The 23,477-nt window shown below is 36.7% G+C and overlaps 1 protein-coding gene across 2 annotated transcripts in view; it reads left to right on the forward strand.

Moving 5' to 3' along the window:
- The first annotated feature begins 4,954 nt into the window (after positions 1 to 4,954).
- The window catches only part of NAV3 (neuron navigator 3), a 349,645-nt gene continuing 331,122 nt past the window's right edge, over positions 4,955 to 23,477 (forward strand). For both annotated transcript variants that reach the window (XM_072401409.1, XM_072401410.1), the window contains exon 1: positions 4,955 to 5,281. The gene's annotated coding sequence lies outside the window, so the exon portion shown is untranslated. The remainder of the gene's footprint in view (positions 5,282 to 23,477) is intronic.

Consider the following 23,477-nt stretch of genomic DNA (forward strand, 5'->3'; position numbering starts at 1 on the left):
TACTGTTTAAAAATTTGCTTTTTTTTGAGCAATTATGCTTTTTAACAACATTTAATATAAAAAGTTTTTAATTATTTTGTTGATAAGTATTTAAAACATGTTTTTTGTTTTAAAAGTCCCATCAACTGGTCATTCACCATATATGCAATTTCTCAAAAAAACTAAAAAAAACATTGACATTGGCCAAGTAACTCCAGTGCAGTGTAGAAAAACATCAACCCTTACGCTTCCTAACCTTGGTTCTCCATGTCCATCACCAGGTTACATATATTGGATAGCAAAAAGTAGGAAGTATATTGGCCACTCTTGCTCCACATGTAATAACTGTACAAGTCACAGGTATGAAGAAGACACGTTAATCTAAAATGATTCTATAGACAATTTCATTATTTTCTCCATGAAAGCTGTGCTGTCATTCAGAATGATAAAGTGAATACAGAAAGAACATTCAATAGTGTTAGTCTAAGGATGGCATATTGTTTTTTTTTTTTATTAACAATAGCTTGTTTTCCACCAGAATGGAGCAAACATGTCTTCATCGTCCACAAACATGTGTTCGGGTTTTCCTACAAATATCTCTCCTAGAAATATGCTAGCACAGGACATGTATCATCCATTCCTCTACATCAGGAATTTATTTATACAGTGTTATATAGTTACGGTTTTGTCTCAGAGAGCTGAATATCTGCTGATGTCAGAAGCAAATATTTCATGACTGGTCATTGTAGTGCAAATTGTTAAAGCCACCAGATCAATGTTTCTGCAGCAGCCTAGAGCCTAATGGAAATTCTGATTATTCAGAAGAATCTATACTTACTACATGTTAAAAATGTATAAAAACATTGATCTCAACGGAAAGGATTGAACGTAATTAGATTTCTAAAGATTCACAAGTCTGCTCATAACTCATAATGGCTAGATTAATGAACTGATCTAGACAAATTAAATTCTTCCTGGATCACCTGATTCATGGACCATAGATTGAAATATAAGAAATCAGTGTATGTTTTGTTTTAGTTCACATAAACTGTAAATGCTAAATAAGCATATTTTAACACTATGTCTGATGTTAAAAAAAGTGTTGTGTTCAATAAAATGTAGTCTACACTATTTTTATGTGTGTTTTAGCTAATTCATATCGACTGGGCTGTTTAATGCAATGCAAAACACGTTACACATACATAGACTGCACGGAATAATAAAGTGAATGAGCCCTTAAACTTTTTAAAGTACCAGTGCTACTTGAAAGTAGGTGCCACGATATGTCTTCTAGTATCTGTGTTTGCCAGAAAAAACATTTCTAATGATTTCTTTAATTTTGGTTTATTACTTTTAAAACTTTGATTCGAATGAACTACAAATTTATTTTAAATAAAATGTCACTTTATGAAAAACAAAAGCACTGACATGTATAAAACTCAGATACTTAGAGTTGACTGAACATCATTAGAGCAGCTTTCAGCATCTCCTAATTTACTGAAATGCTAATAATAGTAATGTGAGATGTTGTGCTTTAGAAGTAATCCCTGACACCTGGTCAAAGCAGTCTGATCCGTAGGCTTTCTAAATCTGCTACGCACCTGAAGTGTTCTTTTAGCTTTATTACATACAGCTTCTATTACATAAAAAAAAACAAAAAAACAGTTTATCCCATGTCAAAATACATTTTTAGTTATAATTGTGGGTAGACACAAGCATCAGGGTTATACAGTGATATACCATTTGGAGGGATTAGTCTACTACTACTACTATGTTCCAACATGCTATCAAGCCCTTGTCTTATGTGGACAAGAATTATTGAAAAAGTTGAGAGATAAAAGATGATAACCTCCTACCTTACCTGAGCTTCAACACATGCTGTTGTACTGTACAGGGTACCCTCAAAATGGCCATGATTGAGATATCTATATCTAAATATATATATATATATATATATATATATATTTATATATATATATATATATATATATATATATATAAATAATATAAAGGGGGGGATGACTTGGGGGCATGGCCTGTGTTGAATGGCAGAGATTAGGGCATCACACTCTCTGTGCCCGCCAGTTCACTCTTGAGATGTTAGTTTGGCTTTGTCTAAACAGAAACCAGACCAGTATGAAGAAACACTATCCATGTGGTCACTAGTGCAAGATACAGATCATGCCCCATGCAGGACCACTGACTCCACAGTGGAGAAACACTTTATTTATCAGACATGCAACTTAAATGACTCACAGTCTGATATTTCCCAGGGCTGTGTATGATGTACTTATGACTTTCAAGTCTATGCTCATATAAAGACAGAGGATTCATTCCCATTCAAGGCAGGTCAACATAGCCTATGTCTTTTATTATAAGAACTGCAACCTAAGCAAATGGCTGACATCTCTCTTACTGTAAGTCTTAGCTAAGTTGGCTGAATCCAATAACAAAATACAGGAATGACTAAGACTTACATTAGAAAACAATAAGTAGTAGTACCCACACTGTAGTATTTTTGCACAGTGGTAATATTGCTCAGTTGTTTTAATTAATTCCTGCTTCTAGCTACAGTGTATTTTATCTTTCAGGCTTTATGGCTACAAAAGAACTGGGGTTTTTTTTTATTACCTAGCAGCTTTATAGGAAATGGAGTATTTAGCATAAACCAATGTACACGTGGTATTGAAATACAAAACATTTATTTAAAAGGGTTAAAACTATTCTAACAAAAAAGTCCATACTAACAGGTCTCCTGGAAATACATTTCCATCTCTCTCACAGCTTCCCATCAAAATGGTCATTTTCCTTCCCATAAAATATGGGATTAATTATACACCTGCTGGTATTAACCTCCTAATTACTGGAAGTCCTCCAAACACTTGAGAGGTTAATCAGGAACAAGGTCAGCTGTTGCGGTCACACTCCATTCCTTTTTTCAGCTGCTTCATTCACTGCAGCTGGCGTTACAAGTCATCCTTAGGGCAATGTCAGGCGGATGCTTTTGGTGCCACATCTGACTAAATTAAAAGTGCAGCTACATTTGTTACAGTGTAATCTGCCAGTTATATTACTTCCTGTGAAAAGGTTTAGTATGATTGTTCCCATGAAAAAATATAAAAACTTGCTCAGTGTTCTTATTTAGACAATCCCAATGACATTCAACAGGGCTGTGTTAGCATATAAGTAGTTTGCAGCAGTATAAGGAAGTCAGGTTCCATAGATCTGCTGCAACAAGAAATCACATACAAACCAAGCAGGCCAATTCCTATTGGCATTGAAGTGCATCATAGAAAATGTGGCCTGCACAGATTTTACTCCAAGTTGCATTTTGGGGCCCAGATGAAATAATGGTAATACAGTAAAACTTAGCACTGTATTTAACACAGTATGCAATGTCAATAGTAGATTCATTTAACCTTCTTTTTGTGCAAAACGTGGTTGTGTCCCAGAGAAAAAAAGAAGCAAAATGCACAAACATCCCCCAGTAACAGGTGTGCCCCAATGAGTGATAAAATGCTTAATTTTTCATTTGTTTCCATGACAGCCTTCTATGGCCTTCTGTAAAGAATTGATGACTGACCTGCTATACTGTCATTACATTTTTACAGGCAGCAGACAGACACTGATCTTTATTAGACATTTGTAAAGATAGCCAAGAATTGCACAGACGCCGGGAACGACATGATTACATCATCTCTGAGCCAGTATCTCAGTCCAGGAACTACAGTAGGTGCTGACCTTGGATGATACTCAGGAGGAACACTGTGATCTCTGAGACAGTGCTAATAAATACATGAAAGTGTTATACTAATATAGTACTTTGAATGAATTCCCCTAAAGTGACCCTGTCTCTATACAAAGGTCTACCATTTTAAACCTTTGGTGAGCCATAGATCTCTGCTATGGGCTCAACCACAGCAAAGCCGATTTAAACCATGTTTTTGCAAATGGCTTGGCCTATGGCAGAATAGGGCGCAGTTCCCAAACTTGACAAATCACTTTTGATTGTGTTCTTGATGTTTGAAGATTCACAGTGCAGCCGCATGCAGAACTGCAATGTGGTTTGCCATCCGATTTTTTAGTAGCCAACTGGGCAGTTTTATTGGATGTGAAAGGGCCCTAAAAAATGGGTGTACGTGCTTACTATTGCTGCTGCCTGCTCTGTTGTTAATTGTTCCCCTTTAATTTTCTCAGAAACCAACGCTTTGGGCTCCATTTAGAAAACAGGGAATCTGACATTCCCTCGAACAGTGCCTGGTAGGAATCGCCTGGATCCATATGTTTGAAATTGATTCCCACCAGGAACTATTCCAGGGAATGTCAGATTCCCTGCTTTCTAAATAGAGTCCTTTATATGTATCAGTCATTCGGGTCTCTGGGGTTCCTTCTGCTGACCTCTATGTATGTATAATGATGAAGGGGTCAGCAGGAGGAACCAGTAAGAGCGGAGGAGTTTGACACTGGATAATCTTGGGGAACCATTTCCCAGTAATGGAGTACTTTTAGCAGTGTGGGTGACTAATAAATAGAAACACTCTCTTTATTAGTAAAGCAACAAATGTCATTTTAATGCCACTTACCCCTAGCCTATTACTGTGCCATTAAATGTATTAGGGGTCAGATAGAAATACCTCAGCATCAGTAGGCAACATGCTGTCCATCCCCAAACCTTATCAATGAATCAGGAGGTATAAAACATCATCTTTTACAGAATATAGCTTGTGTATGTGCCTGATGATACTGTCTGTATAACAAAATAATATCTGATGCCACATGATAACTGTACACCATGAAATGAACCTTGCCAATCATATCTACACTAGTAAGGAAACAATAGTAAAGCTATAGCTGAGCAGGCTTGAATGAGTTAAGACAATTGATTTCTGCAACCCCCCATGCTAATAGTCTCCCCTGGCCAGGCTGAGCACATCATGAAATGATCCTGCTAATGCTGTGTGCAGAGCTTGCGTGTTTTGTGCCTGGAAATGAAGAAACAGCGCCACTTGGTGCAGAGATGTCAGCCCAGACTGGTGTGAGGATGGATTCTGGCTTCCAGGCTCTGGCACGGTGAGGAGCTGATCTGCTGAGTCCCTGGAGGGCTGCTGGAAGCACACAGGCATAGGAAGAGGTACTGGCAGACAAGCTGCGATCCCCCAGCCTGCTCCATCACTTGTCACTAGGTGAATGGGCACAGCCTTTCCTTTCTGGAAGATCATTTCCATAGTAACCTGCTAAAGGGGCTTTTCTTGCACTTAACAAACCTGGGATTATCAGCAGCACCTGGAATGGCACCAGTCAGGTACTCTACCACCTTCCTTTCTTTCTGCTTATTGTGAGCTGCAGAAATCTTTTGTGCTCCTTCTGTGATTGTAGCAGGCTGGCTGCTTTGTAGATCTGGAGATTCAGGTTATCTAAGAAGAATAAGAGTAGCTGGTGGCTTCTAATGTGATGGAACAAGGTCTGGTCCAGGTGGTAGCAATGAAATGGTTACTGGAAGTGGTGGGTGTGTGAGCCTGGGTATTGTGTAGGGACCTGCATGTCACTGATGGTGTAGTATAGCATTGTCATGTCTCTTCCAGGAGGATCCAGCACTCTTTCTGTTTTAGCTGCTGATTACAAAGCATGTGATGATATGTTATAGTGTGTATCTCCTAGGCACATGCTGGATGTGTGCTGGCCATAGTGCTTCAACACTCTGTCCTCCTAGTGCTACATCAGCTTGCTATTGATCTAGCAGGGGTTATTAGTAATTAATCATCACACATGCACACACAGTTCATGTGCCCCTAATTAGGCTCAAAGTAAATGAAGTGCACATGACAATTGAAGATTCAGGTCGATTTTTGTAATCAGTTTATTTTTTTTTATGTTTCTTTAACATTAGGAAAACCATTGTTTTATGTTTTATCTCTGTGAACTAAAAAGCAAATATTTATATTTCACTTTCAGTTATTTGTATTACTATTTTTTTGTATTGGTATTTTGTAATTTGTATTAATGCTAACAATGCTAATAAAGGCAGGATCTCATGGCAGACAGCATGCTAGGAATTGAATGAAGTCATTTTATTGTGCTACCATTCAATGTGAAGGTTCAGGGATTGGGAAGTAGGCACAGGTATAGAGTACAAGCACAGACTGAATACAGATTTATTTTTTCCTGTTAGCATAAAGCCTTTAATTAATGCGTTATCATGACAAGATTTAATTTGTTCCAGATTAGGCATTACATATAGGCATTGTAAGCTTCTGAAAAAAGAAAGTATTACATATAGGCATTGTAGGCTTGTGAATATTCCATATAGGTATTGTAAGCTTGTGAATAAAGTGTTGCATGCAGGCATTGTGTAAGCTTGTGCATGCTGTTTTTGTGGAAAAAAACCCTTAAAAACTCATTGTGTGTTTGTGGCTGATGTTGAAGGCTAGTTCTGAGTTATCATTGGCCTTCGTTTATGAATGAGACCCTGAAGTGTCATTGAGTGCTCAAATGACATAGTTCTAAACATGTATTCAGCAGTCCTTTTATTCAAATTTATTATCCTGGCTGTTTGATTATTTTTCTATAATTTATGATCTGGCCAAAACATGTTCAGTATATGTGTGTGTTGGATATAAGGTACGCGTTCAGGGAATATGATCATAATGAAATGGAATGCTCTAGCCTAACATGAAGAATTGTAGTGCGTGTAGATTATCATCCTCTTATATTGGAGAACTGGCTACCAAAAGGCATGAAGGGGAAACGCTGATCTCCTAAATCCCAAATACCCCCTGGAAATTTTCAAGTGATCCAGGAGTGATATTATCAGGCTGAAAATAATAATGTAGAATAGGGAATGGAAGGAGGAAAAATAACTCTGTAGTTTTATCTCTACTTTAGAATACCAGACTTTAAAAGAATCAGCTGATTGGCTGAGGTTAGCCGCACCTCCTGTGTTCCTTATTCTTTTTGCCAGCGAAAATTGGGTATATTCATTTAGAAGTTATACCAATTTAGAAGTTACGCTCAATGTTTTCGGATTGTTTTCATGCACATGACTCATGCACAGGTAAACACAGCATCGCCCTAATTACTATGTTAAGGTAACTTTTACTTTGCTAACGCTACTCCTTCAGTAAACCAACGTTTTGGGTCACTAGGGAAGACATTCAACTAACTGGATTGTTTTTATTTAAAAAAAAAATGATAGTTGGATTTGTTGCTTTGGATAAATTGCTATTATGCTTAAATAAAATCCTTTTTTTGATTGGAAAGAATGATCAGTATCACATACTATTTTATTTCTTTGCTTTGTATATAAAAGTTGCACACCGTAAAATTATATTGCATAGGGGCCTTCTACTTGTGCATTCTATCCTCTTATTTTGAAAGCTCCACAACTGGTACCATCTAATTTGTAACTTTTAGCACATTTAGTTATACATTTTTTACCCTAGTAATACTAAAGTGGATATACACAGATACAATTTGTGTACAGTTCTGCTATTTGCTGACTGTTGCAACATTTTTAGGTATAGCCTGCTAATAATAATGACACCTAAATGATTTTGATTAGATAAAGCATTCGTCCCAATAAATAGTTGTAAGAAAATACATTTTGCTAGTGAAAGTTTAGTTGAAGACATAGGATACAGACTTTGGGGTGTATCCCTATTTGAACCATACTTTGTCTATAAAGTGCGCATCTAGTGAACTTCTTGGTTTACCCCTGGAGGACCTGTACATGTAGTTTGTGGCTGCTGGAACTCGAATTTCATGGCTAAGCTAATTTCCTTGGAGAAACCTTGAGAGTGTGGACTACTGTGATTACCATGTGGGACATTATCTAGCCTCTTCCCATTTTCCAAGTTATTTGAATTATAGCATTGACAAGTGGACTTTTTCTTTACAACACATTTTTGCTTTTGTCAGACTTAACTGCATCTAAAATAATAGGCAAGGGCACTGTGTTACAAAGATAAAAAGGCCCATAGAGATTTTTCAGCTGACCTCATATCCTTGAAAATATATATTTTGTTTTTATCTGAAAGTCTAGGTATAACCCATCCATTCAAATTACTTTTTTTTTTTTTTATAAATTTTCCATGGCTTTTGTTGTCTGAAAAACTAATTACAAGCTTAAAAACTGGTTGACATTTCATTTCATGATATTTTCCTATTGAAAAAATTTTAACTGATTTTGTTTTAAAGCTATAACAACATTTTATAAGTAGAAATACCCTTCCTGCCTTTCTTTTCCTCAGTGTCTGTTCAATATCGTCATGTCACTGCATGTTACATATACAAGCAATATTTTACCTAATTGATCATGAAAAAATACTTTACAGATCATCTGTGTGGATAAAAGTGGCGGGCTAAAGACCCTACAATCCGTCATGGGAGATTTCTATGTGTGGTTCAAGTGCATTTAATGGTCTTCACTCTATAGAATGGTGGTGATTGTAGTAGAAAACCTTGGTGACCTGTCTTAACCGCCTAAGTTGAAGGACAATTTGTATGTTGTGAAATAGTGGGATATATATTATTCATCCGGATTTACCTTGTGACTTTTGAGTGCAAAGGAAATTAGTGAGTCTTTGTTGAAAATGTAGCAACTGAAGAATAAATTAGGGTCTTAGTGAGGATTCGTAAGGAAGTGATTGGATTTTCTACATGCAGAGTAGCAAGTACTTGAGAAATTCGGTGAATGTGACCATCCATATGTTGGCAAATGCTGGTAAATCTTTTTGAAAACAGTCCATTGTTGGTCCTCACTTAAAATTAAAATGTGATTAGTTGCTGGGTACAGCAATTACATTTTCCTTTGCTCCACCCCATGACTTACCTTTGCAGAATACTATACATGTAAAATGTAATAGCCAACATTTCCTAATACGACATATATAATATATATTTTTTATTCACTCTAGATTCACTATGTTCACGCTGGGCAAAAATAATTTGTATTAGGGGTTTCAATAACTAGCTTACATGGTTTATCTCATCTATAGGTTGTGTTTGTTGTAAGAAAGGTGTCTTGTCCACACAATATAATACATAATAGCTGGTGTGAGATAGGTGTCATGTCTTACAATTAACACACACCATTTAGCAGAGAGTTGTGAGTTGAAGCTTCAGAATTCTGCCACATCAGATGATAGGGTGTTTTAAATGTCCATTTTATGGGGCTGTGGATTTTGCCCCAGGTAAATAAATTATGCCATTATTCCTGGGTATGTGTGATAAATGCTCTAATAGGATATCATCTGATTTATAACCCATCACAGCACTTGTCACTGTTGCCATGAGATTACATTGTTACATTTTGAATGTCATATTTTCAATGAAATGAAGAACAAGAATACTTTCTCATAGTGTACATATCACTAAACATCACACTTTACTTGAATCAGTTGGACACGGTTTCACATTATTATTTAGAGACAAAAGAGTACCACTTACTTGGCAACATAACAAAAAGTGCTTCATCTACTTAATGGGCAGCCTGGATTACATGAATCTCTGTAGAGATGCAGATGGTCATACAGACTTGCAGTAAGATCTGAAGAGTAGAACACTGTACAAAGCTTGCTAAATTATTGGGTAAATATTATCCCCCCCCCCCCTCGGTATATATACAATATATTCGTACACCATACAATTAGAAACAAAGCTTTAAATGCTGATCACAGTATTTGCATTAAAGCACTGTTTTATTTTAAATAGACTAAGCTTTATACAGAAAATGACTGATTATTGATAGAGAAACAATCATGATCATCAAGGGGAAAAAATCCAATTTGTGTACAGTGGTCCTCCAATGCTGTTTAGTGATCCATTGCGGTGGATCACTAAATGACTGAACAGAGACAACCACTGGCATTTTCTTTGGTATTGTTTATTCTATTTATCTTTCCCTTTCCACAGAACTGAACAGCACTCTATGTATTGTGCTTGTTTGTTTTACTGTCGCTGGAAAGAATCAAGAAAGATCATTTCTAGCAACAGAATTTACCGGGTATACACCGTTTAAGTACTGCTCTCTGTGTCCCCTCTTTTTAAGAGATCTTTCTGCGCTTTTTATCCCTATCACTGACATAAAAATAGTAATGAAAGTAACCAGTACAATAAGGCACAGTTCGTCTTGCCTTACTAGAAACATTTTACTGTTGTTGTCACTGTGTGTTTCTTCTTTGATGCCTTGGGCTACCTGTCATTTAAGACAGTAAGTCAAAGGAAATGTGCTGACATAAACTGCAATAAATTTCTTCATTTTAACAAAAACAAATATACCAAAAAATGTAGGCTAGGGTACGACATTAACACTATGTTCAAGGCAAACAGCTTAATGTAGTATAAACAGGCATACAGCTTAATATATATACTTTCTTTTCTAGAATCAAATATTTCCTTGTGATCCAGATACCCTTACCCACCAGCATATCTAGATTGGGAACCATTTTTTTTTCTCTTGTAGTACAGCTTTATCACTAACCTGTACCAGCTGTTGACTGGACAGTGAGGAACAGCAGAAGAATGGTGAGGTTTTTTTTTTGCTTATTCCTCCTGTAAACTAAGTCAGTGGACTATAGAATTAGACACATATAAGGGTGTTTAAAAAATACATAACTGAAATTATTAGCATTTTTACATGCGCCAGAAGTTTAGCTGTAAGCTGAATCTCCACCTGTAAACCTAAAAAAGACGCATAAAAATGTAGAAGTTCCCCTTTAGTTGAAGTGTCAGTTTACGGGTACATTTATGGTGGAGCTCTGGGCCAAAACTGTGCAAACCCCCATTGAAGACACTGAGAGGACACACTTCCTTTTTTTGATATTCTATGCCCTATGAATCTGTAAACTGCAACCAATTCCAGTCCTTTTGTACCTGCTCTAAGTCTCAACAATCATGTATGCATCCCAGCCATGTTCCCCAGATATCATAATACAAGTGTCATGTGACAGAGGTTAGTTACCTTTCCCAGAGTACTTTGGACTCCAGTGTAGGTGATCAATAGGATTTAGCATTATCTAGCAATAACCTTTGAACTTTGCTCTGCTTTAGGTGTAAATATCATCATTTAAATACTGTTTAGGAATTTAGATTTATTTCTTAAAAACTGTCTAAAATGTAGTGGAAACAAAACCCTTGTTGATTACAGCTACATTGGAGTCCATCACAGATTGTTTAGATTTTAATTCTTTTTTTTGTTTAGATTTACTTATTTTTACCCCTCGTCCGTCTCCTCTTCATTTTTTTATGTCTGCGATCTTTCAAGAAGATCCTCTCCCAAAATTACTCCATGTGCTAAAGGATTATATCAGTAGCTACTGATGCCATACTGAGATGATCCGGTATACTTGGCTCAGTAAAAAGACTCTGAAAGCTTTTGCTTCCTGCTGTTTGATCTGATTTGAGCTCAGGCTTCCTGCAAGTGTTATATGGTATAGGATTGAAAGCAATTGCTCAGGAGCAAGATCTACGTCTAAGGATGCCATAATCTAGCCATGTACTATGCAATAATTTTGATTGATGACATAAAAATGTCATATCAATCAAAAACTAATTAAAATAATTTCATTTACAATTAAATTTACTATCGCTATTTATGTAAAATATCAGTCTAAATTTAATTGGGCAAAGTGGTTATTTTTTGTCTATGGTTAATCATTGTGCTGAAATCAAATACACTTTTCTATTCCAGTCCATATTTCAATGAGATATAATGGTAAAATTGATCATAATTCGGATCCATTTTCAAACAAATGGCAAGTGAGCTATCAAAAGCATCTATACAAGTCAATCATATTATTGTTTGGAACTAATGAACTGAATTTCAACAGCAAATCAAACGCCTCTATAGCTTTACCCCTTTAAGCACTCCACTGTAGACCTTCTCTATAGAACTCTTCTTCTATAGAACTCTTCTTCTATAGAACTCTTCTTCTATAGAACTCTTCTTCTATAGAACTCTTCTTCTATAGAACTCTTCTTCTAAAGAACTCCCCTATAGCCATCCTCATAGAACTCCTGTATAACAATTCTCTATACCACTCTATAGAACCTAAAGCATTCCTCTGTAGAACTCCTCTATGGTGTTTCCTCTAAAGAATTCTTCTATAGCACCCTCTACAGCATGCATTACATGTTACATCTTTACATCGTTCATTATTTTATTAGACAGTATGTAAAATGATATAATATCCTCAAATAACAATAATCTGATAACATGCTACACTATATATAGTTGCAGACAGATATGGTTTGCTGATCACTCCAGAGCTGTGTACCTTTTGGGTAAATCCCCCAGTGCATTCATGCTAATTAGCAGAGGCATTATGGGAAGCACACGGGAATTGTATCCTATAATATTCTTTCCTCACTATCCCCTGCCTTCTTCGCTAAATCCAACATGCAGAGAAAGGCTTTTCTTATGCTTTTAATATTTGCCTAGATGGTTGTGTCATGCTAGCTTAGTGAAGATTGAGCACATTTCCTGTGAAAAGCTACAACAAACCATACAATGTATTGTAGCAAATGGGATCCCTTGGATGTTACCTGATGACACTGGAATGTGCCTGCTTGCAGGGTGCTGATACTTCCCCATCCCTGTTTAAGCTACATAAAAATTCATAAATACAGATCTTATAGAGCAAAAATAAACTTGCTTTATATTTATTATAGTGTACATGGGTGACTGATGCAGTTTGTATAAAAAAAATGTACTGCAAAAAACATATATAGAGTGTGTAGAAAATATGTTAAATTTCTTTAAATTTATTATTTAAATTTAAATTATTAAATTATGATTAAATTCTTTTTCCTTTTTTTCTAAACTTTTTGTCAAAAGTATAACTCCTGCATTTTTCTATCTTTATGAATTCAGTGAAATGTGTTATCAAAAGATTTTTTTATCAAAATCTGCATTGAAAACTATGGTGACACAGTGACATGTAAAAAACAATATTCTTTTGGCATGAGTTTAGTGGAGTGGTTTTCCTAAAGCTGTGGTCATATGGAATATCTAGTTCTAAAATATAAGGGAATGTATTTAAAAAATGCAATACCTTAGTTCATAATTTAGATTTATCTACATTTATATAAATATTTATATTTTTGTTGCCCCAACCAGTATGTGTGTGTGTGTGTGTATATATATATATATATATATAGATATAATATTTATTTAAAGCTGACAAACATATCATTTAGAATGGAAGCTGCAGGAAGCCAGGCTGCCCCAATAACATGGCTATGGTATCTGTACATGGACACCATGCCAGTAATTGTTCTCCCCAATGATAAATTGTTAGCACAATTGAAAAAAATGGTGAGGGATCTAATCTAGTTTTCCTGCTCCGTGCCCCAGGCTGTCTTTACCTAGGGAGGTAGAATGCTTCATGAGCCTGAGGACAAGCTGAAGGCTGTGGGAGTTGTTATCCATCATTTTGGTAATGAAAAACGTAACTGAAACAAATAATGACTTATTAAAATCATGTTAATGTGTTGGCTTATTGCAGTAAGTCAGCCAATGACCATTTGTACTGTAGAAGTCCTATACCACAGTTAATTCAGTGTCTGAATTCTGTTCCTTTATAATAGATTATCCTGTGGAAGGAAAAACATAATATCCTATGTACTATTAAGAGCAATTTACATTGTATAATGAAATTAAAATTACTCATCGCTCCCACCAGCAGTAAATTTAATAATCTATCACAGAGTTCAGTGCTGAGGCAAAGCTGCTACTAATTTTCAGATTATGAAAACGGTAGTTTACAAGTCAAAAGAAATGTCTATATAAGGAACCACTGTTATAAATGGTTATTTCTGACTTTGGGGTCAATGTTTGTTAAGAATCTATTTTCTCATTCACCAAAAAATAAAAGAAATCAGCTGTGGAATCTGCATGCAGTACTAGAGACTGATTTGACAGCTTCCAACTGAGGCTTCACACATATGAATTTTTCTTTCTTTTCTTTAGAGATGAATTGAGCCTCTGAACACATTATAAAAACTTAATCAAATGTTAATGAACAGATGTTAATCATTAATGCTGATCTCTTGAAATTGATGCTAAAATCTGGAATCCACCAGTCTATCTCCTGAGCACACACCATGACTGATGTCTTGATGTGTAGTAATATTTTTAAGATAATTAGCAAATAACACACAGCAAGTGTATGCTATGTATCAATCATATATCGAAATGCAATTATAAACCTAATGGATTGAACAAAGAAACATGAACTCTGTTTAAAATGTGTGCAAAAATTATATCAAACACACTGAAGTTAGTTGAAGTTTAGGCAGAAAATAATATACTTCCTGTATTGTTGGTACACCTATACAACTTTGATCTGATATAAATGATGGCACATACACTTTAGCCTTCCCTAGCATAAATAATAATTTTAAAATGTATTCACCTGTACATCTCAGTTGTGCCTGTTTAGATATAATTGAATAAAGTTTGTTTTAGAGAACCAGTGTGCAGAAACTTGCAGAAATGTGCAGGAACTTTGATAACTTCGTATTCTGCAATTATTGGACCTCTCCATTATCTGCAGATCTAATGGCCTAAAAAGTTTGATAATTTAGACCTCTTAATTCAGATACAATTTCAGGCTTGTTTAGAATCACTGACTAAGAAATTACTGAATCTCAGAACAGCCTAACAAATCCAAACTACTGCTAGCAATGGCTGCCTCTGTTTCTCTGATATGTCTCCTTTAAATTATTATGGTATAATAAATGTGGCTTGAGTAATGAGAATGACTTTTCAGATTGAGTTCCATGGGTCACAAAGCCCTGCATTTGTTCACAGAACCCCACATTGAAAGATATTCTTTACATTAAAAGCTAACATACTTTATCTTGCATTTTAAAAAGTTGACTTTCACAGTGTAAAAGATGCAGATACAGGTCAGAAATGCTGGCTGTCCTCTTTGTGTCTCTAATTGAGCCAAATCAACTCTGCCAAGATATGTCACACACTGATTGCTCCCTTTCTAACAGCACAAACTGCTGAAAAGACATGCATCACCTTTCCCTTAGCTTCATTACACCACATTCATATATTTGTGAGTATGAATATATATAAAACAGTGGCCATATGCTAGCCTATTTCACCCATTTAGCAATAATCAAGGGAAGTAACGTTTGGGCATGACTGGCATGAATTTACTTATATTAGCATGTTAGGCTATTACCAGTAGAGGTAGTGATCGTTCCATATTTTTCAGGAAAAAAAAGAGAACAATAACATCACAGTGCATTCACAAAAAGAAAACTGTTGGCTGGAAAGTTACAGAGCATTTGGTATACTAAATGTAACTCTAAGACTTTGTACACACAACCTGATACTAAGGGTCAAGCTGGTCTCCGGGAAGAATCTGACATGTACAGAGGTCGCCCAAAGTCGTTCATTGATCTGCCCTAAGGGTAGATTATCAACTTGGACAGTGTTTAAAACTTGTAACTTTAACAAGCTCAGTACAAAAAAAAGCATCCGCTATTTTAGAAAGCCCTGGTGAAAGGGAACTTTTAAAGCTATCAAACTGCTTCAAATATTTTAACCTCCCTAGCGGTTTATTTATTTTCGGTTTTATCTCTATAAGCGGTACATTGTTTTTCATGAAAATTTATTTTACAGTATAACATATTAGTATGAGTATAATAAAGTTTAAAACACAAAATCATGTAAAAATAATAAAATTGAATAAATTAAAAAAAACTAATATTTAAAAAAAAATTTTATTTATTTATTTTTTTTTTAAATACATAATATACTCATACTAATATATATACTGTAAAATAAATGTTCTTCAAAACAATGTACTGCTTTTACATATATAAATCCAATGTATTGCATTCAATACAGTTATTTTGCCCTGCCCTGCCCCACCGGCAATGTACACACGCACCGACGTCACCGGGAACTCCCCGGTGAGTCATCGGATGCAGAAGCCGGCCGGAAGAAAAGAGAAGAAGACGGGGATCGCGCCGATGGGCGACGAGGGAGGCCGACGGATCAGGTAAGGCTCTATTTACTATTACCTCCCATAGGATTACCTACCCCGAGTGTGACTTGGGGTTACCATTTTTAGCAACATTTTTCTACCCACACCCGAGTCACACTTGGGGTTACCTGTAGGGAGGTTAAACAAAAAAATGTTATTCAACTTCCTCCTTAGATGCATCTGCATTGCTTAGTCTGCTTTGTTTTCAAATACTTTTAAAATCACTCATACACACATTACTTATGTTTTACCTAATATTGGCCAAAGATTATAAATTCTGTTACTGCCAGCTTTTTTTATCATGTGTTTCATTGGAAATCATGTGAAAAGGTTAAAAAAATAATTGCATGACAAAAGCATTTTTGGTAAAGGATTATGTGAGATTTTTCTTTCTTTCTAACTATTAAAAAAGGTTTGCTAGCGTGATAAATGCCTGATTAATATAGTTAAGATCATACTGTTGTAAGTAGTTGTTGTAGTTAACGTTTCACCCTCTTTTATTGGGCCTGAAGACCACTGTCACTGGGACTAAATTAAGGGCAAATCCTAAAGTTTGAGTTATTATTATTAAGAAATCTTCCAGCGTAGACACTTATTCTGATGACAACTGTCTAAAAGGTGATTTCCCTTACTTTAGAGAGATTGCCTCTGACATTATATTGTGTCTACAGCAGTGATCGCCAACCTTTTCGGACCGGCGGACCACTAAATTTGCCGGCTCCGGACCGCGCATGCACAGGAAGCAATGTGTCCCTCAAAGGGGAAGAAGCTTCCCCTTTAGTGATGTCATGATGCCAGAACCTGCCCACTCTCCCATTGCAGGTCTGTGCCTGGGATCTGTATAGGGGACGTAGCCTGCGGCTCTGGCTGGTGTTTCCCGCCAGCGGGGTCCTTCACCTGACCCTGCTCGGGGGTGCACCCCCAGAGCCGCGGACCACTGATTGGCGAATGCTGGTCTACAGGACAGAAAATAAAGAGAAGTCAACTGATAAAAAAAAAATAAATTCATACAACCTGAGAATAAATACATATAACCTAATTTTAAACATTACCTTAATTAAATAAAAGATTATATTCTTTGTCAAACAGTTGAATGTATTTGTCCTTTTTTATGATTTGATGATTATATCTAAAGCCACCTACCAAGAGCCTATTCAGCATTGGACAGTTCTCATTCACAAAAGCAGTAATTGTGTACAACATTCTATAAGGTAAAAGACTTTAGATCTTCCTCTGAATAGGCTCCCCACATGAGATTATGAATGCTGGACCCATATATTTAGACTTTTTACACTTGACTCTATTTTTCAGCAATACTTTTTATGATTTTTGGCTTATATATATATTCTGTATGCTTAACAGGAATTGTTCAGAACTACTGAATCCTGCAGATTTAAATTGATGTCCTATTAATATTTGATCAGACAATGAGTCATTGTAAAAGCTTCCATTAAATATTAAAGATTATTTATTTAAGGTGTAAAGGACCACAAATGACATGGTTGTGTGAAAAGGTAGGTTGTAGGTAGTTCTTTCACATTAGTGGTAAATTGTGGCATTAAAAATTGGATAATTGTGTTACTTGATAAGTAGAGTTCTCATGAAGAGTAAGAATTCACACTGTACTTTCTTTCCTGTTTTAAAAACATATTCCAGTGTAAACCTTTTTATTTATTTGTAAGAGCAGGCCTGTTCTTTTCTATAAACTCCATCTATTAACAATTAAATCTTTGAAACGAAGAGCTATTTTTTTATGTACAAAAGTGTTCCCTTTTAGGTGACACCGAGAATACATTTTTTTTTAAATTGTATTTTTATTAAAATTACACAGGAGAAAGGTATGAAACAATAAAATGCAGAAGAACATAACAGAGTAATCATAACAGGCTTGGGAACGTATCGCTTAAGAAACCATAGAGTATTATTCATTTATTTACACCGCTGTGAGGAATGTGCTCAAATAATCACTGCGTATAATACATAGCATGTTGTAATAGCAGACTTTCAACACATCATGCACCATAAACAATAGCAAGTAACCCAAGAAGGAAAAAACAACAAAGGAGAAGTGTGGGGGAAAGGGGGGGGGGATGAAAATGTGGCAGTGACATAAGGCATACAAGGTACAAATAGTCACCCGGGCAGCTGGGCATAATAACAATCATGTTTCCCAAGTCTCTCAAATATGACCACAGTAGAGAATACATTTTTAAATCTGTGGGTTCCATAACGGAGACCTACATTTTACAAAATGCTTTATTATTTGACTAATAATTCCTAGAGTACTATTTGAATTTCCAAAGAAAAACACATGCACAAAATGTTTTCTTTCAGACTCTCTGGGCCTGATTTATTAAAGCTCTCCAAGGCTGGATGCACTTTCATCAGTGAAGCTGGGTGATCCAGCAAACCTGAAATTGATCTGGTCCATGACTGAAAACATTTGCTAACTAATAGCAAATTACCTTTAGGAAATCCATTACAGGTTTACTGGATTACCCAGCTTTACCAATGAAACTTGTATCCTCTCCAGTCTTGGGAGAACTTTCATTAAACTAAAAAACTATACTTGAAAATGGGGGCTTGAAAATGAGTATGCGTGTGTGTGTATATGTGTGTGTGTGTGTGTGTATATATATATATATATATATATATATATTGTGGTAGTGTGTCCCTGGCCAAGAGAGTGAAAGGGTGGGTTCCTTGGTCCTGATTCTGGGGATATATTCACCTGCACTCAGGTGCAAGGTGAGGAGTAGTAGTAATCAGTCCAAGGCTAAGTGGAAGTAATCAGCCAGAGGGATCCGGGCTGAGAGAGAGCCAGGGAGGAGCAGGAAGGGGCCTGAAAACCAGCTTGTGCAGAATCAAGCTGGAAGAAGGTTGCTGTTTTGTTTTTTTTGCATGGACTGTGGAAACCCCTGGCTGGGGTTTGGACCCTCGTGAGAGACTGGAATTGGACGTATCCTTGCCGTGGGGACGTTCAAATGGACTTTGGACATTCACACCAAGGTTGAAGTAGGCCACTATGTTATATTGTTTTCCTGAGTTGCTTGAATGAAGCAGTTTTGTTTAGCTTTTTCCCAATAAAAGCTTGTGTTTTAATGAAAAGTGTGCTGTTGCAATCTGAGTTGATCCCCAAACCTTACAACTGGTGCAGAATGCGGGCAGCAGCACTGCAGAAAAAGTTTTTCATTTAAAAATGAAAAGTGACATTTAAAGCTGTTTGCAATGGAGGAGCTGCTGCAACAACTGGCTTTGGCCACTGTGCAGCTACGGAGGAGCATGGCCAGCCAGCGGGAAGCCACAGAAGCACAGATAGTATCACTTAGGGAAGCAACGGCAGCCCAAGCTGCGGCCCTACCGGAAGCCACAGAGGCACAATGGCTGGATGTTGGCTAAGACTGTGCAGAGGCTAACGAAGAGGCAAGAAACCATGAGGGTTGTCTCCAAGAACCAGGCCATGAGGGGAGGCAGACATTTTTTCTAAAAGTTGACACCCACAGATAATGCTGTCCAAAAGAACCCCGTAATCCGCATGACTACACAAAGTGTCACCGTCTTTCCAGTGTGAGTTCCAACCACGAGTTTTCACACCTCGGAGAGGAGACCCTGTTTGGTGCTGGCAGTGTTCGTTCTTCGAGCACAGTAGGGTCCAATGTCCCCTCAGGAAGAACTTGTGCAGTATGGAGGAGGTCCTTCTACACTCAAGGAGGGTGTTCTACTGATCCCGAGCTTGGCCAGTCCTCTGAGGGGGGAAGTGTTCCCATCCCAGGTTATGGAGTGTGGTGTGGCCCGACGGATGTCCCTGCACGCCCAGCTGGTACATACCATGGATCATGAATACACCACCAAACAGGCCTTTCAGAAGAATTTCTTTGCCAACTGGAGGGCGCAAAAGACTAAAGACCATAAAGCAATTGGATAAATGTGACTTCACGGAGATCCACAAGTATTTATGAGAAATGAGGTGAGGAAAGCATTGCCTAGAGAGGAGAAACCAAAATTAAAGAAGGAGGCCAATAAGCTTCAGGAAGAGTACGGATATTGCATACTGGACGGGCATCGAAATAAAATCGGAAACTTTAAAATTGAACCACCGGGTCTTTTCCGTGGCCGAGGTGACCACCCCAAAATAAGAGGTTCAGACTGCAGAAAATATCACTGTGGAAGATACTCATGTGTTAGTTGAGATTGAAGCTAAAGAAAGTGTTCCTGTATTAACTGACAAGGATACTTCTGTGCCGACAGAGGTGGAGGCTGATGAATGTGTTCCAATATCATCAAGAAATTAGGTGTAAAGCAGTTTTGTTCATGAGATTTAAACCTGTCCTGATAGTATTACTAAGGAAAAGCCACCAGTTGTCATCAGTTGTGATGCAGTGCAAGTTGTAGTAGAGAAGAGTGAACTGACCTAGATGAGCTCATCCGTTTAGTACTTCTCTTTTCACTGACCGGTCACAGGCTAGGAAGAAGATCTATAATTGTATTGAACTTCAGCAGAAAAAAATCAGGTCTCTATCCCTAAATTGTTGGAAATACATATCTTTTTGTAAATGCAAAAAGCCCCATTTCATCCATTTAACCTGTGTATTTGACTTTTTGTCTGGAGTTCTGCTATTAATCCCAAAACTATTAAAAACTACTGTTATGTTTATCCTTTGTGACAAAAGTTTACTTATCAAAATCTGCAGTCCAGGTCTCTTGACAATGTAGTTTCTGGCTGCTCATGATGGCAGGTTCCCTACTGTTCTATTGTGCTGAAATCGTAAGGCTACAGTTTTCCCTGCTGGATCTCATAAAGATCCTACTGCTGGATAGCCATTGGGAAATGTCTTTATCATGCAAGGATACCACCAGAATAAAGGAAGAGCGAAGACTGGATAATCAAGTGACTGTGGATTTTGGTGGGTGATAGGGCATTTATACTATTTTAGTTTTCTTAGTCAGCAGTTTGTTAGATTTTGGTGGCAAGGAAATGAAGGAGGGGGTTTTTCTGAAGATCAGCCTTACATGTAGTAAACTACCCCATGGGGCTGTTTTTTTCTGAAATTATATTGGGATTGTATTCTCTTAAAAAGTAAATGCAAAATTTCGCTATTAGTGTTCACCTTTTTATAACCTGACATGAATCTTCATGTTCCTTTATGACCCGTATTAAAAAAAAAAAAAAGTCCCTTGTTCAGCATAGCTGGCAATTTGTTTAGCTTTCTAACTTGTACTCTTTTGGTGAATGATAAAATTCAGTTAAGTCAGCTTTCCAAAAAGTGTTTATTACTATGACTTCCAATATGATTGCACATGCTTTTGAAGTTTGATTTATATCACTGGAAAATTTTCATTTTTCAAAAAAAATATCGCCTGATGCATTGAGAGCTCTAGACACAGCTGCATCAAAATAATGTTTTCAGTGGCTCTGAGCGTGCGGAGATGCTTCATTCTGTGGACACACTTGTTTCTCTATTTTCTCCATGACAACAAGAAGTATTTGATGATTTCCTCCGGACATCAGAGGCTCTATGTATAAAGAAAAATATACCAGGTTGTTTAAAGTGTAACTCCAGCTAAACTCTTTTACTTTTTAATCGTTGTTAGGATGAAAAGTCAGGCTTTCTTTATCCATAATAGGGACTCTCTAGATCCTGGGGGCCTGGTTCTTGGGTCCCCTGCAGACTGAATTCTTTGTATTCCTCTGAGCCTGTGAAGGCCAATAGAGCATTTTCGATAATGGTCTATTGTTGTTGGGATTACTATGGCAACCCCAGAGTTTAAATATGTATATATTGATTTTCTTACGGTTGCACTAAAAATGTCGACATAAAGTACTCGGGTAGTACAGTGGTGACACATGTACGGCTGTTCAGGTGTAGCCATAGGTGTGCGTGATGCATCTCAAAACCGACCTAAACATTTGACAGTCTATTTATCAGGTTACATTTTGATGATAATCTAATTTTAATGAGGTTATGTGTGTTATAGTTTAGTAGCAGCTACCACAACTGCTCTGGGTTAATTGTCCCAGTGTCTTAACAACTGACATTTTCTGTATATGAATGAGATGGGACAAACCCCAGAAAAGATCCATGGATTACTGTCGTGAAGAAATCATGTGTTCTGTATAAAACCTGTGGAAGCTAACCATCATTTATTTTATTAGTAGGAACATTGGAGAGAATCCTTGCTTGTTTTGGGTTATTGCATCCTGCTCTTATATTGGTATTTCGTAGAATGTGTACTAAAGACAGCTTGTAAATCTTGATTCCATGAGAAAATAAAAGAAATCTAAATATTGGGTAATGCTTACATTTAAAAACAAAATTGGCCCCTAATGAACTTAAGCCCATGATAAAAATATTCATACATTTTTTTTTTTTTTTGCTCTAGGCTTTTTTTTTTTTTTGATAACCAACCCAATTTATATTACATTTTTGCCACAACCATAGTTTTTTTGAGAGTAGAGTTTGAGGAAGTTACTTTTTTTTAAGTCTCTGCATCTTCTATAGTCTTGCCTGAGTTTGTATGTAACAGGTGGTAATTCCTGTTTGCTGCCAAGCATTGAGCAATTGCTACTGTTGAGTAATGTGAATTAGTAGGACGGAGGGGAAAATAGTCATGGCTGTTTTAATCAGACGAGGAGGAGGTGCTAATAATAGAATAGAAACTGGATGTAATAGAATCAGCAATGCTATATGATTTTTTTTCCCTCCAACTAACATTACATGGTTGATCTGCTCCCTTATCATTTTTTAGAAGGACAGTGTGTGATCCCTAACAAAATGTGTCTTGATGATGAAATGAATACTCAAAATTAAAATTTCTGCCTTCCCTATAGGAATAATCTAATGTGCCATTGCTGTGGAGACCAGCCTAACGCAGAGCCCTTTTGACACCACAGTCAAACAAAATTTAGGTTTCTCCTTTTTGCATCACCACAAATAACTATACTTCACAATTAGGATTTTCCGGTAGCATTGTCTTCCCCCTCACACCTGTAACCAGCCTTCTTTCTCCCACAGACCTCGAGCCATTGACAAACTTATTGGTAACCATCCATGAAAAAAGAAGCCACAACCTTAATTGGCACCCATGCATGTTTATTCCATATTTAACAAAAATAAGACTGCTTTACAGTTTTGCTTCAACAGAATATTTAAAATAATAATAAAAATGTCATGGACAAAATGATAGGCAGCTAACCTAAAATTTTGTTACACAACCTATTTAAGCAGTTTACTCAATAAGACTTTTGCATCTGTAAATAGTAGTTTTGCCCACTATTACTAAAGAAACTGCTCAAGCTGTGTCTAGTTTGAAGGTGCCTATTATGGATTCATGTTTTTGTTATTTCCATAAACGTTTGATAGGATTCAAATCAGGACTCATGCAGATTGCCCCTGAAATAATGCAATGTTTGTTCTAAGCTATTCTTGTGTGTTTTTGGCTATTATTCTGTTGGATGACCCATGATTTTTGGCTAAGACAGACACTGAGCAGTAC

This window comes from Pyxicephalus adspersus, chromosome 2 (genome assembly GCF_032062135.1).
Source record: "Pyxicephalus adspersus chromosome 2, UCB_Pads_2.0, whole genome shotgun sequence".
In the NCBI taxonomy this organism is placed as follows: domain Eukaryota; kingdom Metazoa; phylum Chordata; class Amphibia; order Anura; family Pyxicephalidae; genus Pyxicephalus; species Pyxicephalus adspersus.